Genomic DNA, 9,263 nt, shown 5'->3' with positions numbered 1-9,263 from the left:
CCCTGCCCCTCCTGTAACATCAGCATCCTTCCTCTTCGGGGGATCTTGTCCCCTCGCTCACGCATGCAGCTCGTGGTGGGAGGTGAGCCAACAGCCAGTGGGGGCGTGGGATCCAAGCCAGCAAATCAGCGGAGCCAAGGGAATGGCTCCGCTTCCCATGCCCACTTCCCACCCTAGGAAGTTGGGAGCTGTGATCCTGGCACTGCAGTGGCCACCGTCCAGCTGTGGAGAGGAAGCATGTGTGACAGCGTGCTGCTCACGTGGGGCGAGCTGGGGAAAACAGAAGGAGAGAGAACCTGTCCCCTGGCCCCTCTGGACTCCACCCTTCCTGGGGTTTGGCTACTGAGCCCATAAACTCCCCCACCCCCTGCCTGATTCATCTTGGATGGTTCCTGGCACTTGTCACCAAGCGTTCTGAACTGTCATGCCCACATGAAGACATATTTGTCCAGCCACAGAGGCCCCTTGCTCACTGTAAACGTAATGAGTGACTGCAGACCTGCAGTGTGTCCTCTGGCAGATCTGCTGTGATTCAACCATCCAGCAAATGCCCCTTACCACCGAATGTCTATGACGGAAGCAGTCCCCAATCCAGCCAAGAGACCAAGGCGGTCCCCAGGAAACCAGACTGAAGAGAGACTGCAAGGGACAAGAGCTGCAGCCCCTTCAGTTGCCATGGGGCACAGGGTTAGAGGAAGCGGCGTGGTGGCGAGCTGTCAGCTGGCTCTCCACGGTGCCCACTCAGCGCCCTCTGGGAGAAGAGACCCGATCTGAGCAGAGGGAGGAGCTGGGACGGTGGCTGGACTGCTCTGGGCGCTGGGCCAGCAAACATCACTGATGCCCAGGGCAGCTGGAGAGCGCAGAGCTGTGTGCGGCGTGGCCTGCCACGGTGGTCCACGGCGGTGATAGGCAGTGATCAGGACAGCCCGTGGGTCGGACTTCAGATTGCAAGCCTGCCTGTTTCTCCCCATTCATACACATGTCATCATCAGACCTTACGTCGAGGCCACGGGCCACAAGGGAGACAAGATGGACACAAGTAGCCACGATGCCGGGCAGGAAGGGAAGCTGCTCAGAAGGCTCTGAAATCTTCAGGGACTCCAGGGCTGGAGTGGCCACATGCACAAGGAATCGCAAATGCCCACCTGGAAGGACCACTGTGGGGCTCTACCACGTGGCCAACAGATGGTTGACTCCGTGGTCACAGCGTGTCCTGCCGCCTGGACTTCTGGAGCCACCTTGGCCCATTTCTCAAGCCCACATTGCTTGGGAGTCTGCCCGGTGAGTCTGTGAAGGCTCCTTCCCAGCCATGCCCTCTGCCAAGTTCCCAGAGCCAGCTTCCTACAGTGTGCCTGCTCAGCCAGCCTTCTCAGAAACTTTGGTCTCTAAGTGCCTTTGGAGACCACGTTATCGGTCCCCTGCCTCTGGACCTGTGAAGGCTTCCGGGCTAATGGGCATTCCCAGTGATCAGCCTCACTGACTTGTTCCCAAGTTCCACCTTGTTTTTGGAGGAAGTCCCTCTTGCTATCCAGCCACCTACCGCCATGCTGCAAAGTGTGAGGACTGTGTTAGAAACTTGCGTTTGGGGTGAGGGTTTCAAAGAAGGAAGAATCACCGAGGAATGACTCCATCTTTGTTAACAACCGAAGTATTTCTTTTGACCAAAAAGGAGTCATTTTGCTTCCCACCGAGCTCTGCCTGTGTGGGGGCTCGGGCTCCCAAATCTGCTTGCGTCAGGCCTCGCTGATGCCTGGAGTCTCGAGTAGTTTCCTGGAGACAGATGGCATTGATTTTGTATTTGTTCCACCATGCCTGTCTCTCACAAAATATGAACATCAGTTTTTGACAGGGAGCTCCTGAAAATATCAGAAACAACTTGATCTGTGACTTCATAAAATATTTGATAACATGTGAGAAAAGGGGGGAAGTTTTAAAGAAGGCACTAGTTTTCAAGCAATTGGAGAATTTTGGAGAATGCCCAAATTGTTGCTCTTTTTTGCATGTGATCTTCTTGCCTCTTCTTGTATCTGATATTTTGACAACTTGTGGTTTAGTAACTTCAGAATGAGAGGCAAAGATTGACCAGCTTAGGCATCGCAGCACAGGGGAAAACCCTGGGCCAGGAGTCCGCATGCGGGGCTCTCTGTGACCTCAAGCAAGTCACTTCGGCTCTTTGGCCCTTACTTGCTCCATCGCTGACATGCGGAGCAGGATCCCTTTCCTTCCTACATCCCAGGCGCCTGCCTGTGTGACTTACTGCTTTTTAAGGGGACAGTTGGCCAGCTCGCTTGCTTGCTTGCTCTCTCTCTCTCTCTGCAGACAAAGAAAGTCCCTGGACTTAATTGAACTTGAGCGTCTGAGTGGTTCTCCTTATCACGCAAACAGATAATGAGGGGGGCCCCATGGCCCTGCAGAAGAAGTCCCCTAAGACCTCCTGTTCGGTCCTCACAGTCCCGGGGCTGATGGCTGGGGAAGCATAGCTCCCCACTCCCCAGTCCCCTAGAGTGTCACACCCAGGTCTTAACTACAGCCATGGGTTCTTGATTCCAATAAAATGGGTTGTGACACTCATCTCCACACGAGGACTCTATGGGAAAGCCCATTTCAGAAATGGACAGTTAGGGACCAGGTTGAATTCAGTTACCTCAGGAACTCAGGAGAGGAGAGCGAGGCTTCCTCCCCTGGGCCCCTGTCCCCAGACTCTATACTGCGCTACCCTATGTCAATTCTTCTGCTCAGGGAAACTTAAAAATGCCATGCCTGGTGCAGACACTTGAAGAAATTGGCTTGGACAGGAGACATTTAGCGCTAGTTACAAGGTCAGGAGATTTTAACTGACTAAGATTGCACATGGTGGTCTGATGTCCCAAATGCCCAGCCCCTGCCCAGATGGCCTCTTCTTTCTCTTGTTGGAGGCATGATCCAAAAGAATGTGAGCACCACACAGCAGGGACCCTGCTGGCTTTAAGATCCTGGAACCCCCAGAGCCACGAAAAGTGCCAGGTACACAGAATATGCTTCATTCAATCACTCATTCATTTGTTCATTTGGTTTTGAACACTGGGCCAGGGTGGGATCTGGGCTGAGGATGTTCAGAGATGGGTCACATTCAGCTCTTCACTCTGAGCTCACGGTTAAGCAAGGGAGAGGTGGGGCCCCAAGACAAGCCAAGGGAAGCTGGGAGTGAGCCAGGAATTCCAGTGCAGGCCCCTGCAGGCTCATGGGGGGAGGTGCAGGCTGGTGCTTCTCACCTGCACCCCACCTCATTTTCTGGGGCCCTTAGGAGCCTTGAGCTCCTAACTCACTGTCCTCAGCAATAGCAGCCTTTGGGGCTGACCACACACCTTCCTTGGGGAAGTCAGCCTGGATTTTTATCAAACTTCCTTTTAAACCTCATGCTTGGTCTAAACTTCTTCTGCTCTCTAGCCCAGAATTTTCCTTGCTGGAAATCAGTGGGAGAGCTGAAGCCCTTGGAGATCCTTTGAAGCAGATGTAGGCCTGGGTGATGAGAGCAGCCTGGGCAGAGCCCCTGCAGCATGAGGCTGGTGAACGGATGAGCATGTGTCTTAGTCACGAGGGAACTGTTGCGTGCAGCCTGTGGTTCTACTTCTGGGTTGGCTCAGGGAGTTTCTGTTACTTGCCAACTGCTTTACTTGACAATTAGCCTTGGGAATAGGTTGTGCAACTGAGACTTAATCAGGAATATTGGCAGGAGCTTAGCAGGCAAACATTTATAGGACAAAGGAAATCCCAAATTCCAACTAGAAGGGCCTTTGGAGGCTGCTTTGTTGGGATGCTTGCAGTTGCAGCTGATAAAGACCATTATATACCTGGATTAAGCAAAGAGGGCAATTTATTGACTCAGTAACTGAAAGCCTTAGGCTTCAGGCATGGCTTGATCCAGGGGTTTAACCTCTCTCTATTTCCATGTGTTTGTCTGCTTTTCTTTGAGATTAATCCCCTGAGATTAATCCCCTCGCAGGCTCTCCCATATGGGTGCCCTAGCTGTCTCTAGGTCGCCATCTGAACAGGTTAAGCAGCTCAGGCAAAAAGAGAGCCCCCAGCATCCCCAGGGGTTCTAGCTAAAGTCTTAGGAGTGAGTGCTATCTACCAACTTGAGTCATGTTTTTGTACCTGAACGCTTCTTTCCTCCCTACCTTTCTTTCTCTTTCTTCCCTTTAAGAATAATGAATTTATTGATTTTATTAAAAAATGTGTTATCATAAACAATTCAGGCAAAAGAGAGAAGCAAAAAGAAAAAAAAATTAGGTGGTGGTCATTCCAGATATCTCTCTAGGAATATATACAGATACATAAATAGAAGCAGTTTGATAAAACGAGATTCTTTCACACAGCTATTCACAAATAAAATCGTCAATTTTTGCTTGAAAAGATTATAAAAAACAACGTGAGCTGAGAGTAATTTTAAGGATGTTTCAGTTCTAGACAATTGCAACTGGCTCCTTACTCTGAAAGGTGAAGAAATTAACAGGGTTTGCTTCTTTTTTCCAGATGATTCTTTGTCTATTTTTGTTCACTAGGTTATTCTTTTACCTTGTCTAAGTTTATAATGTTTGGATTCTCTTCTACAGGCTTTCTTTTTTCTCTATTTTATTGTATTCAGTGGTTGTCATTTTTCCCCCATGACTTTTCCATTTCAAATGTTTTTTTTTTTCTTTTCCTATTTTGATGTTTGGTTTTATTGTGAAATAGCTATTTTTCTTTCCGAGAATCATGGGTTCTGTGTTGCCTGATTTCTTCATGCTAGAGAATGTCTGTCTCCTGATTTTTAGATTTCAAGGACGACTGGAGATGCACATCGTTTTGCCTTTAAAACTGCCTTTGCTTTGGAGACTTCCAGGGTTGAGGATTCCATACCCTGACCTCTCCATTTTTTCCTCTAACGCTATCATTTTGCCAATTTCCTTTTCCTTTTGTTATACCTTGCCTGGGTTTAACTACCAATTAGATTTTTAAAGAAAAGTTCCTGGAGGCTATGTTCCCTGAGTTCTTTCGTGTTCTTTGACAACGTTTTCCTGTTGCTTTTTCACTCGAATGACACATGGAATGGTCATAACATTTTAGGTTTACATTTTCACTGCAAGTTTGTGGACATTTCTCTTTCATCCACTGCTTTGAAAATTGTAGAGGAAAAGACTAAACACAGCATGATTTCACAAACCTATCCCGCCCTGAGAATCCCTTTCCTTTTCCTCTGTGAATGCATGAAGAATTATTTTCTTAGTTAACCATTATATTTCTCGATAGCTATCATTTTAAATAATTTGTTCCTGAAGACGTTGTGCCCTTTGGATGTAAAAATGAAGTTCTTCATCTTAGAGGAAAATTTCCTGTATTATATCTTTGAATATCTTTCTTCTTTCATTTTTTGCTCTTGTGCTTGGGTTATTCAGGAAATGGGTGGAAAAAAGCGGAAAAGTTCCCAAGCCCGTTTTGCAAGGTGAGCATATGCCAGGCACCAACATCAGACAAAGGCAGCCAAAGAAACTGTGGATGAACCTCATTTAGAAACAAAGGTTACCTATAAAATGTTAGTACATCGAATCAAGCATGAGATCATAAGAAATATACAGCGTGTTCTAATATGGCTTATTCCAGCAACAAAGGACGATTCAACATTGGGAAATATACTAATGTAATTACTCCACTGGCAGATTAAATCATGTGGGTCTCTTAATAGAGGCTAAAGCAGCATTTGATGTAATGCAGTACCCATTCCTGATTAAAAAGAAAAGACGATTAGCTGTCTTAGCAAGCATCATACTTACTGTCCATTGGAGAGGGAAGCTTGATAAGTCACCGTGGCTCCAACAGCAATTCAGATTTAAGGATGTTTCGATTCTAGACAATTTCAACTGGCTCCGTACTCATGCTCCAGTTTGCCCGGGATGCAGGGGTTCCCGGGGCGTGGGACTTTCAGTGCGAAAGCTGGCGAACACTGGGATGGTGGTCACCATATACAGAGTGTGTGCGCAGCAGCTCAGGCAACAGAAGGATGGAAGAGTGATGAAGCTGTTCTGCAGAAGAAAATGAGACTTTTTTCATTCCAGAGAGGGAGAGGAGAGAAGACCAAGAGGAGCAGGGGGCGGGGGAAAGAGGCAGGAGTGGGCCAAGGTGGCATTGTGTGGGTGAGGGGCCCTGTGAGGTGTGGGCCGGGGACAGGGTGCCTGATGCTGTTGCGGAGCTGTGCTTTCACAATGGAACTCTCAGGGCACCATTGCCACCTCCTCCCTGTGCTGGATGCTGTGGGTGCCCCGGCCGGACTTGGCTGTGGGGCTTCTGCCCCCTTTCTGGGGAACTGCCCTGAGCTGATTACAACCCCTGCTCCCCACAGCCAACACCTGGCTGAGTGACACCAAGGGTACGAAAGGCCAGCCCCCTTCCTGTGCTGCTGGGGAGCCTACCCTAAACCTACCTTCAGCAAGCCTACCACTTCCCGGGGGGCTGTGCCAGTGAGGATGGGCCGGCTGTCCCACTGGAGTCAAGGCAGTAGGAACAGAGACTGTGCAGGGGAGCGGGACCCCAGGCAGAGGTGACCACAGGGGTTTGCAGAGATCTTGGGAGGGGATCTTCACGGAGAGTGGAGTTGGGAGTTTGGATCAGTCTTATCTAGACCTCAGTTCTCTGGAGCCTTCGTCTGTCTTACATGGATGGAGCCTCGACAGGGCCAAGTTGCCTTGTCCAAAGTCTCACCAAAGAAGACAGAGCTGAGATTAGGACCCCGGTCTGTGTGAGGCAAGGCTGGGGGCTCTAACCACTGGGTGGACTTGCTGGATGCGGAACTTTGGGCTGGTTACTTCCCCTCTTTGGGCGTCAGTTTCCCCAAGGTGTCTGTGAGACCAGTGGCTCTCCGGGGGCATTTCCACTTCTTAACTCAATACTGGAGGAAGCATCATGCTTGTTGCCAGGTGAGGGCCTGGGACTGGTATCCTGCAGCAAGTGGGTTGGTTGATGGCTAGAGTGAAGGGGGAGCTGAGAGATTAGGACTCCCCAGCAGGCGTAACTTAATGTGCACCTTTTTCTTTAAGAACCACATTTGCTTTTAAGTAGGTTACACGTACTGTGGCTCGTTTGCGTCCTTCTTTGCTTAGAAAGCAAACGCTTTCTTCAAAGCTAAGCTTCTTCCTAGGCCTATGGGATTAGCGCATACTCCAGATTAATGGTGTCCAAATTAATGCGATTTATCATCATGGCTTTCAAAAGCTGGGGTCTACTTGTACAGCTACCTTTTTTTTCTGGACCAAAATTTAGGACACTTGGACCGATGAAAGAGATTTTTCTCAGTTGTACATTTAACCACATGACATATCTCGCAAAGTTATGAGGAGCACAGCATGTTGAATAAATCACTGCTGTCTGATAGAAGGAAATGATACGAGATCAGGTCTCCTCTGGAAGCCCAGGGTTGGGGATGGTTGCCATGTTGATGTCTGTTGGGAAATAGGAATGATCCGGTATCTTCAGCTGATCCGGTATCTTCATATATATATATATATGGCATTTCAGTTTCTGAATCAGATAGCCAGAGTTAACATGCGGGCGTCAGGATGCGCAAGCACTGGATCAGGTTTTTCTGAGTCTCACTGGTTGGATTTACTTGCTGGGTCTTTCTGAATGTAGGTCGATGACGTTCATTCACAAGTTCTTATCTGGCATTGAAGTGCTTGCCCATTTCATGTTTTACATAGAAAATAGTTTTTACCTAAGGCAGTGTCCCACAATATTTATTTCAATAGATTCTAATATTAAAATGGTCTACAAAAGCATTAATGTTGCATTATTTTATGCAAACAGTCCTCGTGTGAAGGAGGTGAGAACCTTGGATGCCCCTCCTTTTTAGGTTAAGACAGAAGTTGTTCCTTTCTCCTACTTTCTCATGCTACATTTTATCTGTTTTTTCTTTTTTCTTTTAAATATTATTTATTTATTTGAGAGAGTGAGAGCATGAGCAGGGGGGAGGAGCAGAGGGAGAGGGAGAAGCAGACTCCCCACTGAGAAGGGAGCTTGATGCGAGGCTCCATCCCAGGACCCTGGGATCGTGACCTGAGCTAAAGGCAGACGCTTAACTGACTGAGCCACGCAAGCATCCCCTTATCTGCTTTTTTCTAATGTATTGAGTTGAACGCTCAGTTTATTTCTTTCATTCTTGTTCAGTAATAAAATCAACCAAGACTATGAATTTTCTTCTGTGTATATTTTTGGATGAATCCCTTAAGCTTTGATACGATGATACGAATGCCTCGTTTTTGTTCTTTTCTAAATAGTAAGCAAATTCTATTTAATCCAAGAGTTTTGTGGGACAGTTTTAAATTTAAAAAGTTTGGGGGGCACCTGGGTGGCTCAGTTGTTAAGCGTCTGCCTTTGGCTCAGGTCATGGTCCCAGGGTCCTGGGATCGAGCCCCGCATCGGGCTCCCTGCTCAGCGGGAAGCCTGCTTCTCCCTCTCCCATTCCCCCTGCTTGTGTTCCCTCTCTCACTGTGTCTCTCTCTGTCAAATAAATAAATAAAATCTTTAAAAAAAAAAAAGTTTGGAAACCTTCAAGGGATTAGGTTTACATCTTTTTTATTCACTTCTAGTCTTACTGTGTTGTGATAAAAAAGATTATGGCCTATGTAATTTTATATAATTTTGGAAATTAGAGTTTTTTGTGGTCAAAAATATTTGTTTTTGTAAACCTATCATGGGTGCTGGAAAAATATGTGTACTTCCTATAGGAGATGAAATTCATTAATTTGTAGTCAGGTTTTCTATATTTGTGTTCATTTTGCTTTTTGCTAACTTATTCTGTCCAAGGCAGACCAGGTGGGCTGAGTGGCGGCTCTGGGCCCAGGTTGCTGCAGGAGTGACTGGGAGTATGGACCTGTCCGTCCTTTCTTCCTTGCAGTCCTTTGTGCAGAAAGAGCTCAGGAGTCAGACGACCTAGATTTGAGTTCTGGCTCCAGCTGCCCCTCACCATTGTGGCCATTTGTAGAGTGGGAATGGAAGCATGAACTGGGCAAGGCTGTGGGGAGTATCAGGTGAGAGAAGGATGAGGAGAGAATGTCCGCCCGGCCCCTCCCCCCATGCCTCTCTGGGGGCTGCCCCTTCCGTCCTGCTGGATAGAGACCATTGCAGGTGAGATGATGCAGGCATCCTGTCCAAGAGGGCCTATGTGGCTAATGCGTCCCTCAAAGAAACGATGCAGAGATGGTGCATTTCAGGCATATTTGAGTGGTTGTGGGGGTGCTTTTCTGGGAGTGCCT

This window comes from Leptonychotes weddellii, chromosome 16 (genome assembly GCF_054177405.1).
Source record: "Leptonychotes weddellii isolate Sample4059 chromosome 16, ASM5417740v2, whole genome shotgun sequence".
NCBI classification, from domain to species: Eukaryota; Metazoa; Chordata; class Mammalia; order Carnivora; family Phocidae; genus Leptonychotes; species Leptonychotes weddellii.
Note: the sequence above shows the minus strand (reverse complement) of the source record.